The sequence below is a fragment of the Microtus oregoni genome, unplaced genomic scaffold (assembly GCF_018167655.1).
Source record: "Microtus oregoni isolate MIOR12 unplaced genomic scaffold, Mior012 000022F_ref0000154, whole genome shotgun sequence".
NCBI classification, from domain to species: domain Eukaryota; kingdom Metazoa; phylum Chordata; class Mammalia; order Rodentia; family Cricetidae; genus Microtus; species Microtus oregoni.
The window spans coordinates 3,925,928-3,953,922 of NW_024543081.1; the positions used below are offsets into that span (position 1 = coordinate 3,925,928).

The 27,995-nt window shown below is 39.1% G+C and overlaps 1 pseudogene; it reads left to right on the forward strand.

Annotated features, from left to right (window-relative positions):
* Positions 1-27,958, forward strand: LOC121461442 (annotated as a pseudogene).
* The last annotated feature ends 37 nt before the right edge of the window (positions 27,959-27,995 follow it).

Below are 27,995 nucleotides of genomic sequence, written 5' to 3' on the forward strand. Positions count from 1 at the left end.
ATGACCACTGTGTCCACCTCTGAAGGTAAGGGCCCTTTCTAGTTTGTTTCCTAGTGCTGTGATAAACACCAAGACCATAAGAACTTGAAAAAGAATTTCATTTGATTTCCATACCTCAGGTCACATCCATCAAGGAGAGAAGTCTGTACAGGAACTCAAGGCCAGAACCTGGAGGTAGGAACTGAAGCAGAAATCGTGGAGGGATACTGCTTACTGACTTGATCAACTTGCTTCTTCATATAATCAGAACCATCTGAACAGAGCTGCATCTCACACATCAACCATAACAAAGAAAACTTTCTCACAGACTTACATCTGGGCCAGTCAGGTGGAGTATTCCCAGGCGACTACAGTTGATCTCAAATTGACAAAAACACTAATCAGCTCAGAATCCAACAGTAGGAACAGCTCTCAGGTTTCTGGGTTTCTTGGCCCCCTAACTGTGGGGAACTGTAGGAATGAAATAAGGCATAAGAGGAATATCTTACAGTATAAAGTGAGGCCACAAGGGCAGGAGTCACAAAAGGAAGAATTCAGACAAGGTAACCAAAGATACTGCTTGATCAAGTTCTGCTTTAATGCTGTCTCTGGTGTCTAGCTAAACAGTACACAAGCAACATTGGAAAAAATAAGAGTCATTCATTCATTTCTTTGAATCATATTTTATTATGGAAACCTTTTTTTTGATTAAAAATTTCCGCCTCCTCCCTGCCTCCCTTTTCCCTCCCCCTCCCCAGGGCAGGGAACCCTGACTGCTCTTCGGACTGGAGTTATTCATTCTTTTTTTCTTTTATTGAGAAAAGAAGAAAAAAAAACATAAACAAAAATCAAGTTTCCACCTCCTCCCAGCCTCCCATTTCCCTCCCCCTCCTCCCACCCTTCTCCCCCTCCTCCCACCCTTCTCCCCCTCCCCCCACTCCTCTCCCCCTCCCTCTCCAGTCCACAGAGCAGTCCGGGTTCCCTGGCCTGTGGTAAGTCCTAGGTACACCCCCTCCGTCCATATCTGGGAAGGTGAACATCCAAACTGGCTAGGCTCCCACAAAGCCAGCACATTAAGTAGGATCAAAACCCCATGCCATTGTCCTTGGCATCTCATCAGCCCTCATTGTTCGCCATGTTCAGAGAGTCCGGTTTTATCCCATGCTTTTTCGGTCACAGTCCAGCTGGCCTTGGTGAGCTCCCAGTAGATCAGCTCCACTGTCTCAGTGGGTGGGTGCACGCCTCGTGGTCCCGAATTCTTTGCTCACGTTCTCCCTCCTTCTGCTCCTCATTGGGACCTTGGGAGTTCAGTCCAGTGTTCCAGTGTGGGTCTCTGTCTCTATCTCCATCCATCAACAGATGAAGATTCTATGATGATATGCAAGATATTCGTCAGTATTGCTCTAGGATAGGGTCATTTCAGGTTCCCAATCCTCAGCTGCCCAAAAAACTATCTGGGAACCTCATCTTGGGCACTTGGGAGCCCCTCTAGGGTCAAGTCTCTTGCCCACCCTAAAGTGGCTCCCTTACCTAAGAATTGTGGTTCCGTGCTCTCCTATCCACCTTTCCTTTATTCCAATTCTCCTGTTTCCCCAAGTCCCCCCTCCTCCCCTTCTACCTTTTCTCTCCCCATCTCCCCTTACCCCCATCCCACCCCACCCCCAAGATCCCAATTTTCTCCCCGGCAATTTGGTCTACTTCCCTTAGCCAAGAGGATAACTATATGTTTTTCCTTGGGTTCACCTTCTTACTTAGCTTCTTTAGGTTCACCTATTGTAGACTCCGTGGCCCTTATTTATGGCTAGAAACCAATTATAAGCGAGTACATCCCATGTTCATCTTTTTGGGTCTGGGACACCTCACTCAGGATAGTGTTTTCTATTTCCATCCATTTGCATGCAAAATTCGAGAAGTCATTGTTTTTTACTGCAGCGTAGTACTCTAGCGTGTATATATTCCATACTTTCTTCATCCATTCTTCCTTTGAAGGGCATCTAGGTTGTTTCCAGGTTCTGGCTATTACAAATAGTACTGCTATGAACATAGTTGAACAAATGCTTTTGTCATATGATAGAGCATCTCTTGGGTATATTCCCAGGAGTGGTATTGCTGGGTCCAAGGGTAAGTTGATCCCGAATTTCCTGAGAAACCGAAACACTGACTTCCACAGTGGTTGCACAAGATTGCATTCCCACCAGCAATGGATGAGGGTACCCCTTCCTCCACAGCCTCTCCAGCAAAGGTTATCCTTGGTGTTTTTGACTTGAGCCATTCTGACAGGTGTAAGATGATATCTCAAAGTTGTTTTGATTTGCATTTCCCTGATTGCTAAGGAAGTTGAGCACGACCTTAAGTGTCTTTTGGCCATTTGAACTTCTTCTGTTGAGAATTCTCTGTTCAGATCAGTGCCCCATTTTTAATTGGGTTAATTAGCCTTTTGCAGTCTAGTTTCTTGAGTTCTCTATATATTTTGGAGATCAGACCTTTGTCTGTTGCGGGGTTGGTGAAGATCTTCTCCCAGTCAGTAGGTTGCCTTTGTGTCTTAGTGACAATGTCCTTTGCTTTACAGAAGCTTCTCAGTTTAAGTAGGTCCCATTTATTCAATGTTGCCCTTAATGTCTGTGCTTCTGGGGTTATACATAGGAAGTGATCTCCTGTGCCCATCTGTTGTAGGGTATATCCCACTTTCTCTTCAATCAGGTTCAGTGTGTTCGGGCTGATATTGAGGTCTTTAATCCATTTGGACGTGAGTTTTGTGCACGGTGATAGATATGGGTCTATTTTCATTCTTCTACAGGATGACATCCAGTTGTGCCAGCACCATTTGTTGAAGATGCTTTCTTTCTTCCATTGTATACTTTTAGCTCCTTTATCAAAAATGAGGTGTTCATAAGTTTGTGGGATAAAATCCGGGTCTTCTATACGATTCCATTGGTCGACTTCTCTGTTTTTATGCCAGTACCACACTGTTTTCATTACTGTAGCTCTGTAATAGAGTTTGAAGTCAGGGATGGTAATGCCTCCAGAAGATCCTTTATTGTATAGGATTGTTTTGGCTATCCTGGATTTTTTGTTTTTCCATATAAAGTTGATTATTGTCCTCTCAAGATCTGTGAAGAATTTTGATGGGACCTTGATGGGGATTGCATTGAATCTATAAATTGCCTTTGGTAGAATTGCCATTTTTACTATGTTGATCCTCCCAATCCAAGAGCAAGGGAGGTCCATCCATTTTTTGGTATCCTCTTCAATTTCTTTCTTCAATACCTTAAAGTTCTTGTCAAATAGATCTTTCACTTCCTTGGTTAGATTTACCCCAAGATATTTTATGCTGTTTGTGGCTATTGTGAATGGTGAAGCTTCTCTGATTTCCCTCTCTGCTTCCATATCCTTTGTGTATAAGAAGGCGACTGATTTTTTGGAGTTGATCTTGTATCCTGCCACATTACTAAAGCTGTTTATCAGCTGTAAAAGTTCTTTGGTAGAGTTTTGGGGGTCGCTTAAGTACACTATCATATCATCTGCAAATAACGAAAGTTTAACTTCTTCCTTTCCAAGTCAAATCCCCTTGATCCCATTATGTTGTCTTATTGCTATTGCTAGAACTTCAAGCACTATATTGAAGAGGTATGGCGAGAGTGGACAGCCTTGTCATGTTCCTGAGTTAAGTGGGATGGCTTTGAGTTTCTCTCCGTTTAATTTGATGTTAGCTGTCGGCTTGCTGTATATAGCTTTTATTATATTTAGGTATGACCCTTGTATCCCTAATCTCTCCAAGACTTTTAACATAAATGGATGTTGAATTTTGTCAAATGCCTTTTCAGCATCTAATGAAATGATCATATGGTTTTTTTCTTTCAGTTTATTTATATGCTGGATTACATTGATAGATTTTCGTATGTTGAACCAGCCCTGCATCTCAGGAATGAAGCCTACTTGATCATAATGGATAATTTTTCATATGTGTTCTTGGATTCGATTTGCCAGTATTTTGTTGAGGATTTTTGCGTCGATATTCATGAGTGAGATTGGCCTGTAGTTCTCTTTCCTGGTTGAGTCTTTGAGTGGTTTTGGTATCAGAGTAACTGTGGCTTCATAAAAGGAATTTGGTCATGACCCTTCTGTTTCTATATTGTGGAATACATTAAGGAGTATAGGTATTAGGTCTTCTTGGAAGTTCTGGTAGAATTCTGCATTGAAACCATCTGGTCCTGGGCTTTTTTTGGTAGGGAGGTTTTTGATAACAGCTTCTAATTCTTTGCGACAGACAGGTCTGTTTAGATTGTTCACCTGGTCCTGGTTTAATTTTGGTAAATGGTGTTTATCTAAAATAGTGTCCATTTCTTTTACATTTTCCAGTTTTGTGGCATACAGGCTTTTGTAGTAAGATCTAATGACTCTCTGAATTTCCTCTGTGTCTGTGGTTATGTCCCCCTTTTCATTTCTGATCTTATTAATTTGCGTGTTCTCTCTCTGTCGTTTGATTAGTTTGGATAGGGGTTTATCAATCTTGTTGATTTTCTCCAGGAACCAGCTTTTTGTTTCATTGATTCTTTGGATTGTTTTCTGTGTTTCTATTTTGTTGATTTCAGTCCTCAGTTTGATTATTTCCAGTCTTCTACTCCTCCTAGGTGAGTCTGCTTCTTTTTTTTCTAGAGCTTTCAGGTGGGCTGTTAAGTCTCCAATATGTGCTTTCTCTGTTTTCTTTAGGTGGGCACTTAATGCTATGAACTTTCCTCTCAGGACTGCTTTCATAGTGTCCCATAAGTTCGAGTATGTTGTTTCTTTATTTTCATTGAATTCAAGGAAGACTTTAATTTCTTTCTTAATTTCTTCCTTAATCCAGGTATGGTTCAGTAGTTGACTGTTCAGTTTCCATGAGTTTGTAGGCTTTCTGGGGGTAGCATTGTTGTTGAATTCTAACTTTAATCCATGGTGATCTGATAAGACACAGTTGGTTACTAATATTTTTTTTGTAACTGTGTAAGTTAGCTTTGTTACCAAGTATGTGGTCAATTTTCGAGAAGGTTCCATGAGCTGCAGAGAAGAAGGTATATTCTTTCCTCTTTGGGTGGAATAATCTATAGATGTCTGTTAAGTCCATTTGCTTCATTACCCCCATTAATTCTCTAATTTCTCTGTTAGGTTTCTGTCTGATTGACCTGTCCATTGGTGAGAGAGGAGTGTTGAAGTCTCCTACTATTAGTGTGTGTGGTTTGATGGCTGCCTTGAGTTTTAGTAATGTTTCTTTTACGTACGTGGGTGCTTTTATATTAGGGGCATAGATATTCAGGATTGAGACTTCTTCCTGATGAATTGTTCCTGTTATGAGTATAAAATGTCCCTCTCCATCTCTTCTGATTGATTTAAGTTTGAAGTCAACTTTGTTAGAAATTAGTATGGCCACACCTGCTTGTTTCTTAGGTCCATTTGCTTGATAAGCCTTTTCCCAGCCCTTTACTCTGAGTATGTGCCTGTCTTTGTGGTTGAGGTGTGTTTCTTGTAGACAGCAGAATGTTGGATCCTGTTTTCTTATCCAATCTCTTAGCCTGTGCCTTTTTATAGGTGAGTTGAGCCCATTGATATTAAGTGATATTAATGACCAGTGGTTGTTAACTCCGGTCACTTTTTTAGTAGTAGGGTTTGTGTGTTTTCCTTCTTTGATTTGCGCTGGTGAAGGGTCTCTAGATGTCTGATTTATTGTGGTCATTGTTGGACTCCTTGGTTAGTGATTTTCCTTCTATTATTTTCTGTAAGGCTGGATTTGTGGCTACGTATTGTTTAAATTTGTTTTTATCCTGGAAAATTTTGTTTTCTCCATTTATAGTGAATGAAAGTTTGGCTGTATATAGTAGTCTGGGCTTGCATCCGTGGTCTCTTAGTTTTTGGAGTACATCTATCCAGGACCTTCTGGCTTTCATGGTTTCCATAGAGAAGTCAGGTGTAAGTCTGATAGGTTTACCTTTATAAGTAACTTGGCCTTTTTCCTTTGCGGCTCTTAATATTCTTTCTTTATTCTGTATATTTTGTGTTTTGATTATTATATGGCGAGGGGATGTTTTCTTTTGATCCAGCCTATTTGGTGTTCTGTATGCTTCTTGAACCTTCATAGGTACATCTGTCTTCAGGTTGGGAAAGTTTTCTTCTATAATTTTATTAAGTATATTTTCTGGACCGTTGAGCTGCACTTCTCCTTCTTCTACTCCAATTATTCTTAGGTTTGGTCTTTTTATTGTGTCCCATATTTCCTGAATGTTTTGTGATGAGAGTTTGTTGGACTTGCTGTTTTCTTTGATCAGAGTGTTTATTTTCTCTATGTTATTCTCAGAATCTGAGATTCTTTCTTCTATCTCTTGTATTCTGCTGGTTATGCTTGATTCTGTAGTCTCTATTCGTTTACCTAGATTTTCCATGTCCAGCCGGCCCTCTGTTTGTGTTTTCTTCTTTGCCTCCATTTCAGTTTTCAAGTCATGAACTGTTTCCATTATCTGCTTGATTGTTTTTCCTTGGTTTCCTAGGGTATCATTCACTGATTTACTCAATTCCTCGAACTTTCTGTTATACTTCTCATCCATTTCTATAAGGGCGTTTTTTATATGCTGTTTAAGGGTGTCAATCACTTTCATGAAGATAGTTTTTTCTACTTCTTCTTGATTAAGCTGTTCATGTCCTCCTGTTGTGAGGTCACTGGCTTCTGGTGGTTTCATGTTGTTTTTCAGATTGTTGGGAGAATTCCTGCATTGGCATCTGCCTATCTCTTCCTCCCAATACTCCCCTTTGGATCTTCTTTTACAGGATCAGGTCTTCTTGCCCAGTGATGTCACTCCCCAGAGATGTTTCTCCACAATGATGTTTCACTTGGGGCCCAGATCGAAACTCCGCTGCTTGGTTAGCTCGCGAACAAAGGGCCCACCCTGCTCGCTGCGGGCAGGCTATGGGAACAAAGGAGCTACCTGCCATCCCTTTGTCCTCCCGGTTTGGGTTCGGTCCCAGCACCCCAGCAGGCTGAGCAGGGAGGCGCTATGCAGCCAAAGAAGGGAGGGAGGGAGGGAGACAGGGGGTGGGGGGATCTGGATGTAAGCTGTATGGGATAGGAAGAGAGAGGAGGTATGGGCAGTATATTGAGTTATTCATTCTTGAAGTGACCCCAGAGCCTTTTGTCTCTGTCTAGTATTACTGCCTTCCCAGGAGGTCCCTGTGGTACCTATGGCTGCACTGGCCCTGGAAAGCAGTGCTAACGTGGGGCTTGATGGATGCTCATCTACTCAAAATGCATATCAGTCTAGGTTTGGACAAATAGTGTGTAAGCTTGGGGAACACACTGATTCATGACCCATTAGAATCCAAAAACATGGAGAATTCGGAAAGTGTCTAAAAACATTGTGTCTCTTTACTTAATCACGTGTTGAGTTTAAGAGAGGTCAAAAATGATGAGGGTGACTTGGATCAAAGTTTAGGCACTAGTACTGAGACTAGTTCCTGCTTTCTGGAGAAGGGTTTGAGATCCTGAGAATTGGCAGAAAATGGAAAACAACTGCAAAACAGAAACAAGAGCAAGGTGCATTAAGTCCTGTGAAATCCTTCAGCATTTGGCATGTTGTTGTTGCTTTGGAGTCCGGGGAAACACATTTAAGTTGCCTGCCAGGAACCAGATAGTAAACAGATTGCTGCCATCTTATTTGTTTTGTTGACTTATGAAAAGGCAAGTTCCTGTAAGGCCTCTAAATGTTCTAAATGTAAAAATAAGACCTTGCCTTTTCCCAGAGCTAACAGGACTCCTACTGTGATAAGTAAGCTCATAAACAGATTTGAAAGAAAAAAAAAACATTTGAAATTACCACACTGTTATAACAGACTTAAAAATTGCTTTTTACTATTCCTTTATGCTCTATTGGTACTTTAAAAAAAAAAACACTTACTTTTTTAATGACTAATTTCAATGATCAAACACCTATGCCCCATGATATTAAGGGAAAAACAGTAAATAAAAAGGTTAAATGGATATGAAATATTAATTTTTTTATTCACTTTACATTCCAACCGCAGTTCTCCCTTTCACCCCACCCCTTTCTTCCCCCCCCCCCCAGGCCATCCTACATCCACTCCTCAGAAAGGATAAGGCTTCCCATGGGGAGTCAACAAGGCCAAGCTCATTAAACTGAGGCAAAACCAAGCCGCTCCCCCCTGCATCAAGGCTGAGCAAGGCATCCCACCCACAGGGAATGGGCTACAAAAAGCCATCTCATGCACCAGGGATAGATCCTGGGGCCCCTCAAATAAATCAGGCTACACAACTGTCTCCCACATGCAGAGGGCCTAATTCAATCCCATACAGGCTCCACAGCTGTTGATCTAGAGTTGGTTCAGCTGTCTCAATAGATTTCCCACCCCCCACCCCCCACCCCCGCATCCTGATCTTGACCCCGCGCCTTGCTCATGTAATCCCTTCTCCCTCTCTTCGACTGGATTCCCAGAGTTCAGCTTGATGCTTGGCTGTGGATCTCTGCATCTGGTTCCATCAGTTACTGGATGAAGGCTCTATGATGATAGTTAGGGTCGTCACCAATTTAATTACTAGATGTAAAGCAGACTACAATCCACAGCTCCAGAGAATCTAGGTAATAAGGAGGACCTTGAGAAGGATGTATGGATTGCCCTGGGAAGGGAAAATAGATGAGATCTCCTAGGTAAACTGGGGGTGGAGGTGGGGGCAGTAGAGGTGAAGGGATAAAGGATGAAAACATGAGAGAATGGCGTGGTCGAGTTGGGGGAGGGATGGAGTGGGAGAATACTTGGAAGATATATCTTGATAGAGGGAGCCATTATGGGCTCCTAACCTGGTGCCAGAAAAATTCCCAGGAATCCACAAGGTAAGGAATCCCCAGTTAAGACTCCTAGCAAGCCAGGGGGTGGTGGTGTGTGCCTTTAACCCCAGTACTTGGGAGGCAGAAGCAGATGGATCTCTATGAGTTTGAGGCCATCCTGATCCACAAGAGCTGGTTCAGGACAGGTTCCAAAGCTACAGAGAAACCCTGTCTTATAAAACAAAAGCAAAACAACAACAGCAAAAGACTCCTAGCAATAGTGGAGAGGGTGCATGAACTGGCCTTCCCCTATTGAAGATTTTTTTTAATGAAAAATGATTTATATATAAAGGTTTATATCAGTAGTTCCCAACCTGTGGGTCAAGACCCCTTTGAGGGTTGCATATCAGATATCCTGCATATCAGATATTTATAATTCATAATGGTAGCAAAATTACAGTTATGAAGTAACAACAAAATAATTTTATGGTCTGAAATCACCACAACATGAAGAACTGTATTAAAGGGTCACAGGATTAGGAAAGTTGAGAACCATTGGTTTAAATGGATGGATGGTATGTCCAGGTCTAAACTTAAATGCATACATACATACATACATACATACATGTATGGTTTGGGAAGTTGTAATAAAAGTTAAAATGAATGTATGTTCCCAGAATGGAAAGGAAAAATTTTATAGAAGTTTTGAGGGTGTTGGTTGGTTAAGTGATTAAAGGTATATAAAGTTAAGACTTAAAGATAATATATATAATATTAAAAGTTTAAGTTTAGTATATTTATATTAAATCACTATTTAAATTTATGAAGTTCTTATAAGTTATTAATCTACCCTTGGTAACAGTTATAAGAACCAGCTAGTAAGGCTTTACAAAATAATTCAAATTATTATAGATAAAAGCCCCTTTTTCTCATTAGACTGACAACTTTTCAAGCCCTATTTTTGCTGCCACTTAAGCCTATGAGTCTGATTGAGCTGTTTACAGACACTTATTGACTCCTCTTTCTGTTGTGAGGATCTCAAAACAGATTAAAACAAACAGCAATGCTGCATATACCAATAAAACTTTTATTTCCTTTCATCAACTTTGGGAAATTTGTATCTCTTGTGGTGTTTTCTCTAACCCCCAAAGATAAATCAAACTTGAACAAACTCATTTATTCCTAAAATAATTAAATATATAAACAAAATGGAGGTGGTAACAATTAACTACTCAGAAGTAACAAGCCAAAGCAACTTGTTGCTGCAAAGAAACACCATGACCACAACAACTCTTATGAAGAAAAACATTTAATTGAGGTGGCAGCTTACAGTTTCAGAGGTTCGGTCCTTTATAATCATCCTGGAGAGCATAGTGGTGTGCAGGCAGACATGGTGCTGGAGAAGGAGCTGCTACACACTGATATGCAGGCAACAGGAAGTAGACTGACCCTCTAGGTGTGGCTTGAGCATTTATATGAGACCTCAAAGCCTGCCGCAGTGACACACTTTCTCCAATAAGATCACACCTACTCCAACAAGGTCACACCTCCTAATAGTGCCACTCCCTCTGCGGGCAATTTTCTTACAAGCTACCACAGCAACTTATACTTTAAATTTTAAAAATGTTCCCTCTCAATTGTACCCTAACACCTGCAGAAAAGCATCCCAAGAAATAAGGTGTTCTATTCAAACTCATGGTTTTATATAAACTCCCTCAAGGAACCATTCACCTAGGTCCCATTCCCTTCATAAACTGGAGCTGGGACTTCATGTCTGCACTTTCCTATAGGCTTCCTCTGGATTCCAATAGTAAAGCAAAACAGTGAACTGACACCAGAAGACAACAACCTGGTAACAAAAGAGGGACCTTTTCCTGGATTCCAACTGTACGTAAACTGTCATACCACTTCTATTTCTTACCCCAGTTACCAAACTTCTTTTCATTTCACTGAGTCCTTGTACCTTATTTCATGTACTTCTTGAATTACTCAATGTATTAACACCTTCAACTCTACTTTTATGACATTAAAACAACCTTCCCTTATAATAAATCTAAATATCCAAGAAAACTGATTAAGAACCATCTCGCTGGAGTATGGTCTCAACACAACTGAAGACCTTGAGCAATTACATTTATTTGAACATTGTCAACAGTTTAGCCAACAGTTTGCAGGTGAATTACCAAGCACCTTACAAAGTCTCAATCCATATAATAGTTCACATGATCAAATTACTAAAATCCTAATAAATTTAGTAGTTACTCTTTTTATTAGCCTATTTCTGTACCCAGAGAGTCCAGAGAAGATTTATTATCCAAGATAAAGCTGCTTATATTATCAATGCCATAAAGTCAGAATGGGGGGAGCTGTTGTGATCTAGATGCTCTGTAGTTCTTTCTCAAGCACAAACCCTGACCCAGATGTGACCCATGACTGTGGAAAACTGTCCTCCAAGGCAAAACAAAGCCAAAGGGCAGGGAAGTATGGAAAAAAACTCAGATGGGGGAAGGGCGAAAGATTCTGTTTGATCAAGTTCTCCTTCCACTGCTACCTCTAGTTTTTAGATAAATAATATAATCTGCAGCGGAAAAAAACAAAAATTGTTCATTCTTGAAGTGAACCCAGAGTCTTGTATCTCTATCTACCATTATCCTCCTTTCTAGGGTGGTCGTTTGAATGTGATTGGCCCCTATAATCCCATAGGGAGTGGCACTATTAGGAGGGGTAGCTTTGTTGGAGTGGGTGTGGCCTTGCTGGAGGAAGTGTGCCACTGTGGTGGCAGGCTTTGAGGTTTCCTACGCTCAGGATATTGCCCAGTGTCTTAGTCAACTTCCTATTGCCTGCGAGATGTAGGACCCTCAGCTACAGCTACAGCTACAGCTACAGCTACAGCTACAGCAACACATCTGCCTGCATGCCACCATGCTCCCTGCTCTAATAATGGACTGAACCTCTAAAACTATAAGCAATTAAATGTTTTCCTTATAAGAGCTGCCCTAGTCATGATGTCTTCTCACAAAAATAAAACCCCTAAGAGACCAAGTCTCAGTGATGAACATAGCTCCTTTGGCCGTGACACATTTTAATTATAATTTAAATGAAACTGTAGTAATTGCAGTATTATAATCACAATTTTGCCACAAAACTGGAATTATATTACTAATTGAATTTACTTTAGATGTATTTGATAGTTATATATTTTCTGATAAGTTCAAATCTGTGTCCAGTTTGCCTATAGCAATGGTACAACTTACAGAAATATAAAATATATTCATCGTATACATATTTTTCCATTTAGCTGTGGACCAGTAGCCGGAGCTTGACAATCATTCTTTTCCTTAGACTGTCAGTGCTCCTAGGGTTGACCCACTGTCCCTCCCAAAATATGATTTCCTATAGAAATACTAACTGCTAAAAGGCCCATTATAGTATAGGGTTTGATACAATAAATTATAATATATTGCATTAAAAATAAGTCCTCATTGTATATATATCAAACATTATTTACATATTTGTTCTCAAGCGACTTTTGGATTGTTTCCATGGCTTGGCTTTTGTGGATAGTGCTGCAATGAGCTGGAGAGGGCAGATATTTTAGGAGGTAAGGATATAACCTCCTTCGCTATATACTCACAAGACAGACTACTGAGTCATATGGCAATTCTAATTTTTAATTCCTTAAGAAACTCTGTTCGCTTTTCTGTAAAGGCTTCACCAGCCTACATCCCGCCAACAGTGTACTGGAGTTCCCAATACCTATCTTCTTATCACAGCTGTCGTGATAGGGAGTGAGTTGGCGCAGCTGATGAGAGTATGGTTAGGATACAGGAAATGGGGAGGTGCAGACCTCAGAGTATAAAGTAGCAGATATGCGGAATGAGCAGATCTGGAGCTCCAGTGCACAGCATAACACTATAGATAAAACTGTACTTAATGAGATAGTCTTGTTAAATAAGTAGTTTGGAACTATGTGATATGAAAGATTATGAAATCTCATTATTATCCGACCATTTCTACTACCTGTATGCATCATATATCATGTGTGATATATGCATCATATCACTGGTGTCATGTGTTTTTTTCCTGTTTCACTATCATTACTAACAAAATATAGAAACACCTTAGCATCTGGATCTTCTTTTTTTTTCTTTCTCACTGCTACTACGTCCTCACTGGAGAGGAAGACAGTGACAACTAAGAAAGAGAGCCACAAGGGAAGTCCTCAAAGTATGCAGAAGGAAAATATACAGTATTGTGTGGAACATGGGACTAGAAATTAATACTAAGTGAGAGTGGAGGTGGGGAGAGGTAGGGCTGTGTTTCCATAGAACAGTGGGTGGCAAAGCTAAGGATTGGAGCCCAGCTGGAAGGTCACTGGCCCCACTCTGACCAAATCAAAATTCCTTAGGGAGAGCAATAGAAGCCTTAAGAGAAATACTACACTGTGCCTGCAGGTAAAGAGGTGAGGTAGAGAGAGTCCAGGAGTCAGAAAGACTTACAACTTCCCCCACCCCATCATAGGCCACAAGCGTATGAAATGCAGAGACCAACTGCTCCCACTGATCCTGACCTGTTGCAAGAGTCAGAAGCATCTGAGAGCTGCACCATTCAATTCAAATTAACCCCCACACGTGTTCACTTTGCCTCTCACACTCTATGACTTACTCTCCACTCCTGCATATGTGTCTCATGACGGTTTCACCCTTGACTGTATATTTTGCAGTTAGGGCTTGGAATTGTTGCTTCTCTACCCAGTCTTCTTAAGGCATCTTTTTAATCCTTTTTTTAATTTTTGGTATTACAATATATTTACATCATCTCTTCCTTTCTTCCCTCCAATTGCTTCCATATACCCCTCCTTTCAAATTTATGGCCTCTTTTTCTTCCTTTTTTATCTTTAAACGTTTTTTTTTTATTTTACCATCCAACCACAGCTCCCTCTACCTTCTCTCCTCTTGTCCCCTCTACCTTCCCCCCCATTCAACCTCTCATCCTCTTGTCAGAAAGAGTAAGGCCTGCCAGGGGAGATAAAGTCTGCCATATCAAGCTGAGGCATACTCATGCCCCTTGTATCAAGGCTGAGCAAGGAATCCCTCCATAGGGAATGGGCTACAAAAAGCCAGTTCATACACTAGGGATAAGTCCTGGTCCCATTAACAGTGGCACCACAGACCTCCCACCACAGAAATGTCACCCACATTCAGAGGGCCTAGTTTGGTCCTACACAGGTTCCCCAGCTGTCAGTCCAGACTCATTGAGTAGGGTCAGCTGTCTCTGTGCATTTCCCCATCATGGTCTTGACCCCTTTGCTCATATAATCCTCCTCCCTCTCTTTGACTGGACTCCCAAAGCTCAGCCCAGTGCTAAGTTGATCTGTGCATCTGATTCTTTACTGGATGAAGGTTCCATGATGACAATTAGGGTGGTCATCAATCTGGTTACAAGGGAAGACCAGTTCAGGCACCCACTCTGCCAGGAGCAGATATGTCTCATTGTCATGAAAAGTCCTAAGTTATTAAAACATTTCAAATTCCATATTTTGAAGGTCTTTGAAAGATTTGAAGATTACCTGTCTAACTGAAGTATATCTCTATATATCTAGAAAATCTAACTAACATGACTAGAAGCTTGTCTATTATAAATGATTCTCTATTAACCTATATTTCATAATTATATATTACACTTTTAAATAAGCTGCACAAACACAATACCTTAATCAAGAACAGAAATATATGTATATATACATATATATATACACAGTATAACAAAATCGACCTTAAATTTGTATCAATAAACCAAGACCCATACCAATGCAAATCTCTATAGCATATCCTTCTTTAAATGTAAACAATCATTTATAAACAATATTTGGGAATTTGGGCATAGTTCTCTCCAAACTACTTCCTACTGTTTATTGGGCAAATTATTTTGGGGGTATTCATGGTAACCTTTCAGGGGGGTCTTGGACCATCAAACCACATTAGTCTGAAAGAATTCCACAGGTTCAAAGCTGGATGACAACAATGAAAGAAAAGACATGAATGGAGTACACAAATTACACAAGTAAACAGTACTGCTGACCAAAATAGTGAGGGACGAAAACAAAAGCAAAATTTTTAAATTCCTAGAATTGAATAAAAAAATGAAAGCACAACTTAACAAAATTAAAGCAGTCATGAGCAGAAAATTTATAGCACTATGTGTCTACATTTTAAAAAATGAGAAATCTCAAGCTAATAACCTAATTGTGCTCATGAAGGCCTTAGAGAAATAAGAACAATCAACTCCCAAAAAACATAGGTGGGAAGAGAAAATCAAAATCTAGGATGAAGTGAATGAAATAGAAATGGAAAAAAGAGAAAGAGAACATGAAATTGAGTGGGTAGGGAAGTGAGGAGAATTTGAGAGAAGTTAGAGGAAGGGAAAACATGATCAAAATATTTATATGGAAAAATCTTTAAAGAAAAATGTAATGAATCAAATAGTTGGTACTTTGAAAAGGTTAGCATGCTCGACAAACTTCAGTCAAGCGAATTAAAGGGAAGAGACAGTCCAAAATTTAAATTAGAGGTGAAAAGGGAAATATTATAATAGATATGGAGGAAATGCAGAGAATCCCAAGAACATACTTTAAAAATGTGTGTTCCACCAAACTGCAAAACCTAAAGTGAATGGATGAATTTCTTGGCACAGACAACCCACTAAAGTTAAGTCAAAATGAAGTAAATAATTTAAATCAACCTATAAGGTCCAGTGAGATAGAAGTAAGTAGTTATTAAAATCTCCCAATAAAACCTAACCATGGACGGGTGGGTTCAATGCAGAATTCTGTCAGACTACCAAAGAAGAACGAATATCAACATGACTCAAACTGTTTTCAAAATAGAAAAGGAAGAAATCTTTACAAATTATTTTTAGGAAGTCAGTATTATTCTGATACTAAAATGAGACAACCAACAAACAAAAAACAAAAAATTTTAGGACATTATCTTTGGTGAACACAAGATTTCTAAATAAGATATTTCTAGACATAAAAGTTCTAAATAAAATATTTGCAACCTGTATTTAAGAACTCTTTACTGAAATAAGTTAAAAGATTACTGGAATAATCAAATCAACTTCATCCCAGAGATATAGGGATTGGTCAACACACATAAATCACACATATAGACTAAAGAACAGATATTGCATGATTTTTATCTACAAATGCATAAAAGACTTTTATTAAAATCTGACTTCTATTCATGACAAAAGTTCCGGAGAGACTAGAGATACAAGAGATATGCCTTAATACGATAAAAGCAACATACAGGAATGTGGTGATATTTTGTTTATGATTCTAACAAATAAAGCTTGCCAGAAGATCAGAGTGTGGATCTATCCACTAGTTAGCCATAGAGACCAGGCCGCGGTGGCACACACCTTTAATACAAGGTGTGGAGGCAGAGGCAGATGGACCTTTGTGAGTTCAAGGCCACCCTGGGCTACACTGGATTGAGCCAATACAAAAGAGAAATAGAGTCAGTGACTCACACCTTTAATCCCAGTACTTGGGAGTCACACCTTTAATTCCAACATGAAGGAGGTAGAGACAGGAAGGGATAAGGCTGGGTGAAGAGAAAAATATAAGGCAGGAGGAGACATCAGAAGAAGACTTAAGTGAGCACACATGCAAATGTAGGTGTGTGTGCCTGTGAACACACATGTAGAGGCCAGAAGAGGAAGGAGGGTGTCTTCCCTTATCACTTTGCCTTATTCTCATAAAAACGAGTCTCTGACTGAATGAGTTTGGATATTTGGGCTACACTGACCGGGCAGCAAGCTTATGGGATCTACCCATTGCCATCCCCTAATGCTGAGGTTATTGGAATGTACTGCTACGCCTGGCACTTTATTTATTGTTTGTTTATTTATTGTAATGTGGGTGATAGAGCTAGGGATTCGAACTTGGGTTCTTACACTTGTTATAGCAAAGGGTCTTACCCACTGACTTGCCTTCCAAATCCAATGCTTGAACTTCCTAACAGGGAAATGAGCAGTCTGTAAACAGAACTTCTTGGTTATAATTCTAAATACTTGGTAAATTACAAATGTGACTTTAAGAAGAAGATATAAAAGGAAGGACATCATTGATTTAGGAAGAAGATTTAGAAGAGTTTGCCCCACATACTGAATCTAAGTAACTGAGAATCAAAATAGCTATTCCAGGCGGGTGTGTGTGTGTGTGTGTGTGTGTGTGTGTGTGTGTGTGTACCAAACACAAAACATTTGTTTAGAGTAGTTCAGAATAAAGAGATTAAATCATTGGGTCTTGAAAGGAAGGTTTTGAAGTAGCTATAGGAACGGTACATGAGCTAAGGTTGATACTAAAGAATCAAATCATAAAAATAATTGCTATGCTAATCAGTTAATATGTGACAACATAAAATATACATTTCAATAAATGTATACCCTGGAGTTTTAAGGTAGAATGGCGTGGAGTGACAGAAGTTAAAAATTGCATTCATGTATGATGAGGATCTTAAATAAAGAAGAGAAAAATCTTCCAAAGCAGTTGGTCCAGAAATTAGCAGCCCGAAGATTCCCTTGATCTGACCTAGAGGTGAGTGTGGTGTGAATAGATGGGCAATCCCTGATAACTGTGAGATGCCACAGGAGGTTGGGGCAAGCATTTGGAAATACATGAGTCTGTATAACACTACTGACCATCTGTGTAGAATACAAATGTCACAGTGAAAATGTTTAGGGAAACAAGAAGAGTGAAAGAATTAATCAGAGAAGAGGTGCCCCAGAGTATGGTTTGATTGCAAGTGTTGGGTTTATTGATAAGATATAAGCAGAGCAAGAAGCGATAGATTCTGGCTTATATCTGGCAAAAGGTAAACCCCAGCTGGAGGGCTGCTGCAGACTGGAAAAAATGCCCCATGATGATGAGAGCAAGGCAAGTTTCCAACTCTCTGAATAACAGTAACAGGATGCTCCCGTGGAGTTATCCTCTTATTGGATTGCGTTACCCAATATGCATAATTATGCTGAATGTCTTTGTCAATGTTAACAGCTTTCTGAAAATGGAAGACTAATAGCTCTTAGTCAGGACTGGGAGCATGAGTCAGTTCATCCCTAAAGTGTCACTCCCTCTTTTGTGGGCCAATCTTCAAAGCAAGCTCTCCAATGTCAACTAGGTTTTCCTCTGTTCAATAGCATTTAACTTGGGGAGAAAATAGTATGTATCTCTACCGTATATGGGAACTTCAGATGAGAGCCAGTCTTAAATTAATCGGCTCTCTTCTTGTAAGTAACTTCTGACAAAAATCAAATTATGCACCCATTTGGGCTCAGTGAATCATTGTTTCACTTTTTTAAAAAATTTACCTATATCAGGAAAGCAAGGATTGACAGGATTGACAGTGTTCAACATCAATTTACATAATAACTTTTGTGCACCTCGGATAAGAAGTTTTTTAATGTCAAACAGTAAAGACACTGAATTGTGAAGAATATCAAAAGAAAGCAATCATCTGAGCTTCTCAGGGGAAACAGCACTAGGTGAAATTTGTTCCAAGGCTCTGTGGGTCTTTGATGCCAAAAAGCTATCCAATTTGAATAATAAAAACAACTTAAGGAAGGAGAGGTTATTTCTATTTTAATTGTTTTTATTGAGCTATGTATTTTTCTCTACTCCCCTCCCTTTCTTTCCTCCTTCCCTTCTACACTCTCCAATGATCACCATGCTCCCAATTTACTCAAGAGATCTTATCTGTTTCTACTTCCCTGTATGTCTCTCTTAGGGTCCTCATTGTTATCTAGGTTCTCTGGGATTGTGAATAGTATGCTGGTTTTTCTTTGCTTAATGTCTAAAAGACACCTATGAGTGAGTATATATTTATCTTTCTGGGTCTGGGTTACCTCACTCAATATGATGTTTTCTAGATATATCCGTTTGCCTACAAATTTCAAGATGTCATTATTTTTTTCCGCTGCATATATTCCATTGTATAAATTTATCACATCTTCTTTATCTATTAAAGAGGGGCAGTTAGCTTGTTTCCAGGTTCTGGTTATGACAAATAATGCTGCTATGAACATAGCTGAACACGTGTTTTTGTGGTATGACTGAGCATCCTTTGGGTATATATCCAAAAGTGGTATCGCTGGGTCTTGAGGTAGATTGTTTCTTAAATTTCTGAGAAATCACCATATTGATTTACAAAGGGACTGCACCAATATGCACTCCCAACAGGAATGGAGGAGTATTCCCCTTGCCCTACAATCTCTTCAGCATAAGTTATCAGCAGTGTTTTTAATCTTGGCCATTCTTACAGGTGTAAGATGAAATCTCAGAGTTGTTTTGATTTACATTTCCCTAATAGAGAAGGATATTGAGCATTTCCTTAAGTGTCTTTCAGACATTTTAGATTCCTCTGTTGAGAGTTCTCTGTTTAGGTCTGTACTCCATTTTTTATTGGATTATTTATTCTTTTGGTTATCTATTTTTTTGAGTTCTTTGCATATTTTTGAGATCAGCCCTCTGTCTGATGTGGAGTGGTGAAGATATTTTCTTATTCTGTAGGCTACCATTTTGTCTTGTTGACCATGTCCCTTGCTTTATAGAAACTTCTCAGTTTCAGGAGGTCCCATTTATTAATTGTTTCTCTCAGTGTCTGTGCTACTAAGGTTATATTTAGGAAGTGGTCTCCTGTGCCAATGTATTCAAATGTAATTCCCACTTTCTCTTCTATGAGGTTCAGTGTGATTGGTTTTATGTTGAGGTCTTTGATCCATTTGGATTTGAGTTTTGTGCATAGCGATAGATATGGATCTATTTTCATTCTTCTACATGTTGATATCCAGTCATGCCAGTACCATTTGTTGAATATGCTTTCTTTTTTCAATTTTATATTTTTTACTTCTTTGTCAAAATCAGGCATTTGTTGGTGTGTGGACTGATATCCAGGCCTTCAGTTCCATTCCATTGGTCTTCCTGTCAGTTTTAATGCCAACACCAAGCTGTTTTCAGCACTGTAGCTCTGTAGTAGAGTTTGAAGTCAGGGATTGTGATGCCTCCAGAAGTTCCTTTATTGTACTGGATTGTTTTGGCTAACCTGGGTGTTTTTGCTTTTCCACATGAAGTTGAGTATTGTTCTTTTGAAGTCTGTGAAGAATTATGTTGAGATTTTGATGAGCATCGCATTGAATCTGTAGATTGCTTTTGGCAAGATTGTCATTTTTACTGTGTTAATTCTACCTATTCAAGAGCTTGGGAGATCTTTCCATTTTCTGGTGTCTTCTTCAAATTCTTTCCTTGAAATTTTAAAGTTCTTGTCATACAGGTCTTCTGTTTGTTTGGGTAGAATTACTCCAAGATATTTTATGTTATTTGTGGCTACGTTGAAAGGTGATGTTTCTCTGATTTCTTTCTCAGCCCATTTATCATTTGTGTAAAGGATGGCTACTGACTTCGAGTTAATCTTGTATCCTGCTACATTACTGAAGGTGCTTATGAGTTGTAGAAGTTCTTTGGTATAAGTTTTGGGGTCGCTTATGTAAACTATCATATCATCAGCAAATAACAAAAGTTTGACTTCTTCTTTTCAAATTTGTATCCCCTTGATGTTCTTTTGCTATCTTATTGCTCTAGCTAGAACCTCATGTACTATATTGAATAGATATGGAGAGTGTGAACAACCTTGTCTTGTTCCTGATTTCAATGGGACATTTTTAGCTTCTCTCCATTTAGTTTGATGTTGGTTGTTGACTTGCTGTATATTGCCTTTATTATGTTTAGGTCTATTCCTTGTATCCTTATTTTCTCCAAGAACTTTGTCATGAAGGGATGTTGTATTTTGTTGAAGGCCTTTTCAGCAGCTCCTGAGATGATCATGTAGTTTTATTTTTCAGTTTGTTTATACGGTAGATTACATTTACAGATTTTCATATGTTGAACCATCCCTGCATCTCTGGGATGAAGCCTACTTGGTCATGGTGGATGATTTTTCTGATGTGTTCTTGGATTCGGGTTGCCAGTATTTTATTGAGTATTTTTGCATCAATGTTCATGAATGAGATTGGTCTGTAATTCTTTTCTGAGTAATGTCTTTGTGTGTTTGGGGTATCAGGGTAATTATAGTCTCATAAACACAGTTTCACAATATTTCTTCTGTTTATATTGTGTGGAACAATTTGAGAAGTATTGGGTATTAGTTCTTCTTTGAAATTTTGTAGAATCTGGGCTGAAACCATCTGGTCCCTGGCTGGTTTTGGCTGAGGACCTTTGATGACTATTTCTATTCCTTTACCAGTTATAGGTCTATTTAATTTGCTTATCTGGTCTTGATTTAATTTTGGTAAGTGATATTTATCCAGAAAGTTGTCCATTTCCTTTAAGTTTTCCAGTTTTGGGGAATACAGGTTTTCTATTTATAACCAGATGATTCTCTGGATTTCCTCCATGTCTCTTGTCATGTCTGGTTAACTCTGTGCACTGGCACCCAGTTCACTAGCTTCGGGCAAGGGGGCTGGAGGTTAAAATATACAGACACACACAGACAGAGAGACAGCAACACGGGTCATCCTTGAATTCCCCAAGAATGCCCCCTTTATTGTGTTCAGGGACAGATTATATAGAGATAGCCACGCCCCAGCCAAACCCACCAGAAACCACTCTCCTGCCATCAGGAACTCCTGAAGGTCTCATGCTCAGAGCAGCTGTAGGCACTCAGATCAGGGGATTACAAGAAATTCAGGATCTGGGGTCTCACTGCTCCCAATACCCCTTTTTATATCTGATTTTGTTAATTTAGATATTCTCTCTCTCTCTCTCTCTCTCTCCCTCTCTCTCTCTCTCTCTCTCTCTCTGTGTGTGTGTGTGTGTGTGTGTGTGTGTGTGTGTGTGTGTGTGTGTGTTAGTTTGGATAAAGGTTTATCTATTTTGTTGATTTTTCAAAAAGAACCAACTTTTTATTTCATTGATTCTTTGTATTGTTTCCTTTGTTTCTATTTTGTTGATTTGCGCTCTTAATTTGATTATTTCCAGGAGGGGGTTATTTCATCACATAATTATGGGTACAATTTATCACAGCAGGGAATTCAAAGCAGAAGGTCATTGAAGCACCTGGTCAAATTGCATCGACAGTCAGAAGAAAAGAATTCACCCAGCACACAACTTCTTCATCACCTACAGTCCATAATCTTCCTGTCCAGTGTATGGTCCCACCCACAGTGGGCAGGTCTTTCCACTTCAGTGAGTATAATCAAATGAATTCCCAGAAGAAATGCTCAGAGGTCTGTCTCCAAGTTGATTTTAGCTTCTGTCAGGTTAACAAGTCTAGTGGCCCCAGAAGTTCACACCAATTTCAATTCATCTGAGATTCCTGCTGCTTTACTGAACCAAAGGGAAGTCAACCTAGATGTACACAAACTTCTCAAAATACCCAATATACAAAACATTTATGATCCCAGAAATTTTAGATTAATCCTTTTTTCTTGAAGACTTCGTCAAGCATTGTAGTTGTAGGTTGCTTGTTCGTTCCTAGCCACTCAGACTCAAAATAACCAAACAGAAACTGTATTGATTAAAACACTGCTTGGACTATTAGCTTATGCACATTTCTGGCTAGTTCTTATATCTTAAATTAACCTATTTCTATTAATTTGTGTATTGTCACATGGCTGTGGCCTACCAGTAAGTTTCCATCCAGTGTCTGGCGTCTGTCTCCTGCAGAGGCTACATGGTTTCTCATTGACTCTGCCTATTCTCTATCTACATCCATCTGCTTGGAATTCCTGCCTTGACCTATTCTGTGCTGCAATAGGCCCAAAGCAGATTCTTTATTAATCAATGGTATTCACAACACACAGAGGGAAATCCAACATCAAAGCATAATAAAAGGAGAAAAAAATTGAATGAGACAAATTTAGAAATAATGTTAAAACAAAGAAATTCAATATGTAGAACAAGATCCTGGGAGGCATAAAAGTAGAGACTAAAAATTTGATGGCAAACAGGAGTCCTGTAGAAAGAACGGCCTTAATCTCTTAGTGACCTGTGCAGAAGAGGAGAGGAAAATGATGGACTGTATAACTCAAAGATCACTGGGATGTCAGCTGAAAAACTGAAAAGTAGGCCTAAAAAGGTACACTAAGAAGTGCTGGCGGGAGGGAATAGCAAACATGAGAACCGGAAATCACAAGATAATAGACTCATTCTGAATTGCTAAATTAATGATGATAGTACATCACGGGAGCATTTGGTTTCACAAAATACAATTCAATTAAGAGTGATGGTGCATTTCGCTTGCCCTCGGCTTGTTCAGAACAGGACTTTTTCTGATGTTTAAGCATGTTCATTTACTCACCATATATTTTAGTTATTTGACAGGAAGAATCAGTAAGTTCAGTAAGAATCCACAAGTACAATTTCTTGATAAGAGTCATTCTACAAACATTTCTGTCACACCAGCCTGAGCAATGTTGCACCTCCCAGTAGGCAACCCGATGTGTCAGGTAGATATAATATACACATTAATGTTCTGGTGGATGTAGTACACACAAAAAGGGGTGAGTTTTCTTTCGCCCAAAAGAGATCGATGCCCTGCTTTATCCCCTTATCACAGTTCACATGAACACTGAAATTGTTTTGCACATTACAGAATAAGACTTTCCAAATTCCCCCCAAATCCTCATTTTAAATAGCAATTATTCACATCCATAGTTTTTTGCTACCTGCAAATCTTAAGAGCCCTGCCTTTCTTCAGGCATACCATCCCTCCTTGTTGTTAGACCAAAGTTTTTCCAACACCTTCTCTAAATACCATTTGGCCATTTGCCGTATCAGTGATTGGCCTACAGCTTCTAATAGTTTCTGTTCTCCAGTCCAGACATTAAGGACCTTAGAGGCACAAATGAGACAGCCTACTGAGCTCAAGGCCAATTTATTTATGAGAACTGAGCAGCACAAATGCTTTTAGATAAGAGATAGAATTGAATAGGTATGACATCAATAATCTGCTTTTTTACCCTATCATAAATAGAGGGTTATATTCATAGATAATCTTCACTAGCATAACAAGTAAATGCTACTCTGAACTTCTTGACTGTCTTTCCAGCCTTCTCTGGAAACTGTAGATAGTTGCTACAAACCCCAGTTAAATGAGTAAACCCTTCTTTTCTGAGAATTCAAGAAGTGCAGTTATTCTTGTTGGGACTCTTTAGTTCTTCCATGCTTTTGGTTTTGCTTGTGAAAGTTTTGTGTACAATTTGTAGCATTTTAAACACATACGTTCTTTGTGGATTCTTGGATCATTATTAGAAAGCCTTCAAGGGAGGGAGAAATAGATATTTCTAATAAATAGCCATATGTTGTTATCTTAAGCTTTGTACCTATACTCAGCCAAAACTTCCTTTGACAAGAGGTCACATTTCATGTTATTGTCTTTAGAATGGACCCGTGAAGTGAAGATCTCACTCTCTGGTGGCAAACATGATCCAATAGTGACAAGCCTCACAAAGCACCCATGCATACTGCTGCAGTGCGCTGAGCCAGTTGGATGCCAAGTGCAGTGTGATGCAGTACTTAAAAGTTTCCACTCGTTCTAGCTTACTTCACATGCATCCACAGTACAGTTCTCTGGTGTGAATATTTTGAAAATAAAATTACTCAGAATTACCCAAATTGAACTCACAGTTTTTGAGCACTTGTTATATACCAAAATTATGTTGTGTGCTCTCAAGAACACATTTTTTTTTTCCAGGAACTTAGAATCTAGTGGAGAGTAAGACTGTAAGCCAAGCAAGGCAAACTTAATGAATTGCATAATAGGGTAAAATAAAGGAGTTCTAGGAAAACACAACGGTGTCCTGCCCCAAGAGTTTACAAAATGTCCTGACAAGGAAAGCCTACTGGAGCTAGCTCTAAGGAGAATGACTAAGAGGTCCATTATGAGTCCCAGGCTCATCGATTTCAAGTATACATATTTGCTAAGCTTTTTCTGTTGATCAGCATCCATGCACAATGTTGGAATATTCATTAGCTGTTTAAATGCAAAGTAGCATTAATTCTGAGAAAAGATGAAATGTCAGGTAGATATAGAAATGGAACAAACATTCATAATTCTGTCATCTGTTCTGGTTTGTACCAAAAACCTCTATTTTCCATGGAAGGTAACCGGAATCCATGGGCATCAAGCCATTACCATGAACAATACTGTTGGCTATTTCAACCTATCAACCTGAGAAATATGAGAATCACACACTAATAAGGATAGCCAAATTAAAATAAAAATATTTCCCATCTTAAATTTTTATTTATTCTACACTTCGTTTTGTACAAGAAAGGTTTTGTGGAAAATGTCTTTTTCTTTCCTTTCGCTGAACACAGATTTATTTTCACACAATCTATTCTGGTTATGGTTTCCTCTCCCCTACCTCTCCCAATTCCTTCCATTTATAGCCATATCCTTTATGTCTATCCTTAGAAAACAAGCAGGCATCTAAGAAATAATAGCACTATAAACAAGATAAATAGAAAGCCAAAACATCAGCATATGACAGAACATCTAAACAAGAAGAAGAACCACAGAAAAATGCAAGAAATGCATATAAATGCAGAGACACACACAAGAGTCCCATGAAAAAGCCAAACTGGAAACTATAATATATATCCAAAGAACCTGTAATGTTAAAATTTAAAAGATAATAATAATTAAAAACAACAACAAGCCTTTGAGTTTGTTTTGTGTTGGTCATCTTCTGTTGGGCGTGGGGTCTACCCTTAAAAGTGTTTTGTTTTGTTTTTTCCCAGTGAAACTCTCTTGGCAAAAACAAACTTTTTATTTGCAAATGGCTATAATTGGAGATAATTTCTGGGTTAGAGATGGGGGGATCTGTCCACTTCTTTCAGCTCTAAGACCCCATTTGGTGCAGATTCATGCAGGCCCTGGACACGCCATCACAGTCACTGTGAGTCCATACGTGTGCCAGCCAGTTGTGTCTGGAAGGCTTGGATTCCTTGATAGCCTCCATCCACTCTAGCTTTTACACCATTTCTGCCTCTTCTTCCACATAGGATATTTAACTCTGAGAGGAGGGCTTGGATGGCACTATTACCCTCTGTATATTGTCTGGCTGTGAGTCTCCATATTTATTCCCATGTGTTGGTGAAGAAAGCAACTTTGATGATGGTTGAATAAGGCACTGATCTATGAATATAGCAGAAAATCTTTATGAAGTATTTTATTGCTTTATTCCTTTAACAGAACAGTAGTATTTGGTTTTATCTTAAGTAGGTCCCTGACCTATTACTTTTTCCAATGTATGGTTTATGCTTTTGTCAAAAATTGGTTTGCTAAATAAAATATTTTAAAAATTGTTTAACATCACTGACCATGGGAAAAATGAAAATTAAAATGGCCTTGAGATTACATTTCATATCAATGAGGCTAGCTATCATAGAGTGAAGAAACGACAGATGCTGTCGAGGATGTGGAGAAAGAGGGCTCCTTATTCACTAGTGGTTGGGTTACAACTCATGAATATTATATATCAGTGTGAAAATTCCTTTAAACAGCTAAAAAGTTTGGTCCTGTCATGAGGTTTTCTTCATGACCAAGGACAACCGAAATACAGGAGCACCTAGTTTGCAGGTTTTCCTTGTACATCAGCCTGTCCTACAGGTTCTGTGTATAGAACAATGGAATATATATGACAGAATCTATTGATTAAAGACCTGGATACAGCTTTTGCTATGAGTGAAGTGTCTCAATTATTCCAAGTCCCACCAACATTTTGTAGCCTATATGTGTAAAGAAGTTGACGTTAGCTGGGCGGTGGTGGTGCACACCTTTAATCCCAGCACTCGGGAGGCAGAGGCAGGCGGATCTCTGGGAGTTCGAGGCCAGCCTGGTCTACAAGAGCTAGTTCCAGGACAGGCACCAAAGCTACAGAGAAACCTTGTCTCGGAAAACCAAAAGAAAAAAAAAAAAGAAGAAGAAGTTGACATTAGCTAAGATGTTCCACAGCAAGTCTTGATTGCTTTCTGCAAATAATATCAAAGATATTTTCAGGCACCAGCAACTTGGGGACAGTGCACTCTGGAATCCAGGTAACTTCAGAGCCAAAGCCTCTCTGGCTTAGTTTCGGCTTAGAAATGCAGGCTTTATTTGAAATGAACCACGTTCCTAGAGACTTAAATTGACAATTCAAAAACAGGCGGTCAATGATGGTATCCTTCAACAAGTGTTTGTGGTGAATTATATTCTTCAGTCCCAAATACGTGCAGATTGCCATAGAACAGAAGCTATGGCTTTCTGGAAGTTTCTGATTCAAGTCAGCAAAAGACTTTGCATTCACACATACACACATGAGTTCAATGGGCTGGAACACTTGATATTGAAATATGGACTGCATCAGAATACAATTTGTATTAAAGAAATTCATAATGGTCTCAATTTCGATTATTCTTCAAAATGGACTCAGAAGATGATAGCTTCTTCCATGTACAGAGCTTTGTATCTACAAAGCATTGCAAAGGTTGATTTCCCAGAATATCCATTGTAACACAACAATTACAGAGAGCAATTTTCTGTTGAAATTTTTCTGGTATCCAAGGATAATGTTCTCTGTCTGTCACCACAACTGTCCTGGAGCCTTGGAAATATAAGCTCGATATGGACTATGTATGATTAACTAATGCCACTCATCTCATAGACCAAATACTCTAGGAGTTGCAGATATTGATTGAAACTTTTTGCAGTCATCCTTTCAACAGTTTATGCCATTCTAAACAGTTGAAGAGTTTATTATGATAGAATGCAGAATAATCTAAGATTTAAAACACAGCAGTGGGGCTGGTATGAGATTTAAAAAAAACCTGGCCCTGGAGAATCTGGGTATAGAAAACATTTGAAATGAACAGCCATAGGCAGCATTCTTGTCAACTCACTTTGGACATCTCTTAAGTTCTAGTGATCTGGTACCAGGCTTTGATTTGACCAACTGTGACTTAAATGATGAACCCGTCAACAATCTAACCTCAAAGTTGTAGATGTGTTTGTTAGCAATCAAGAAGAGCAGTGACCATGCTAAACGGCAGCCTCATAGTAACTGGAAACTGGCTTTCAGGGGACAGAGAAAACACAGACACCAACAATGAAAGGCAATATCCAGATTTCTACATGTAGTGACATTTTGTTTATGATCTAACAAATAAAGCTCGCC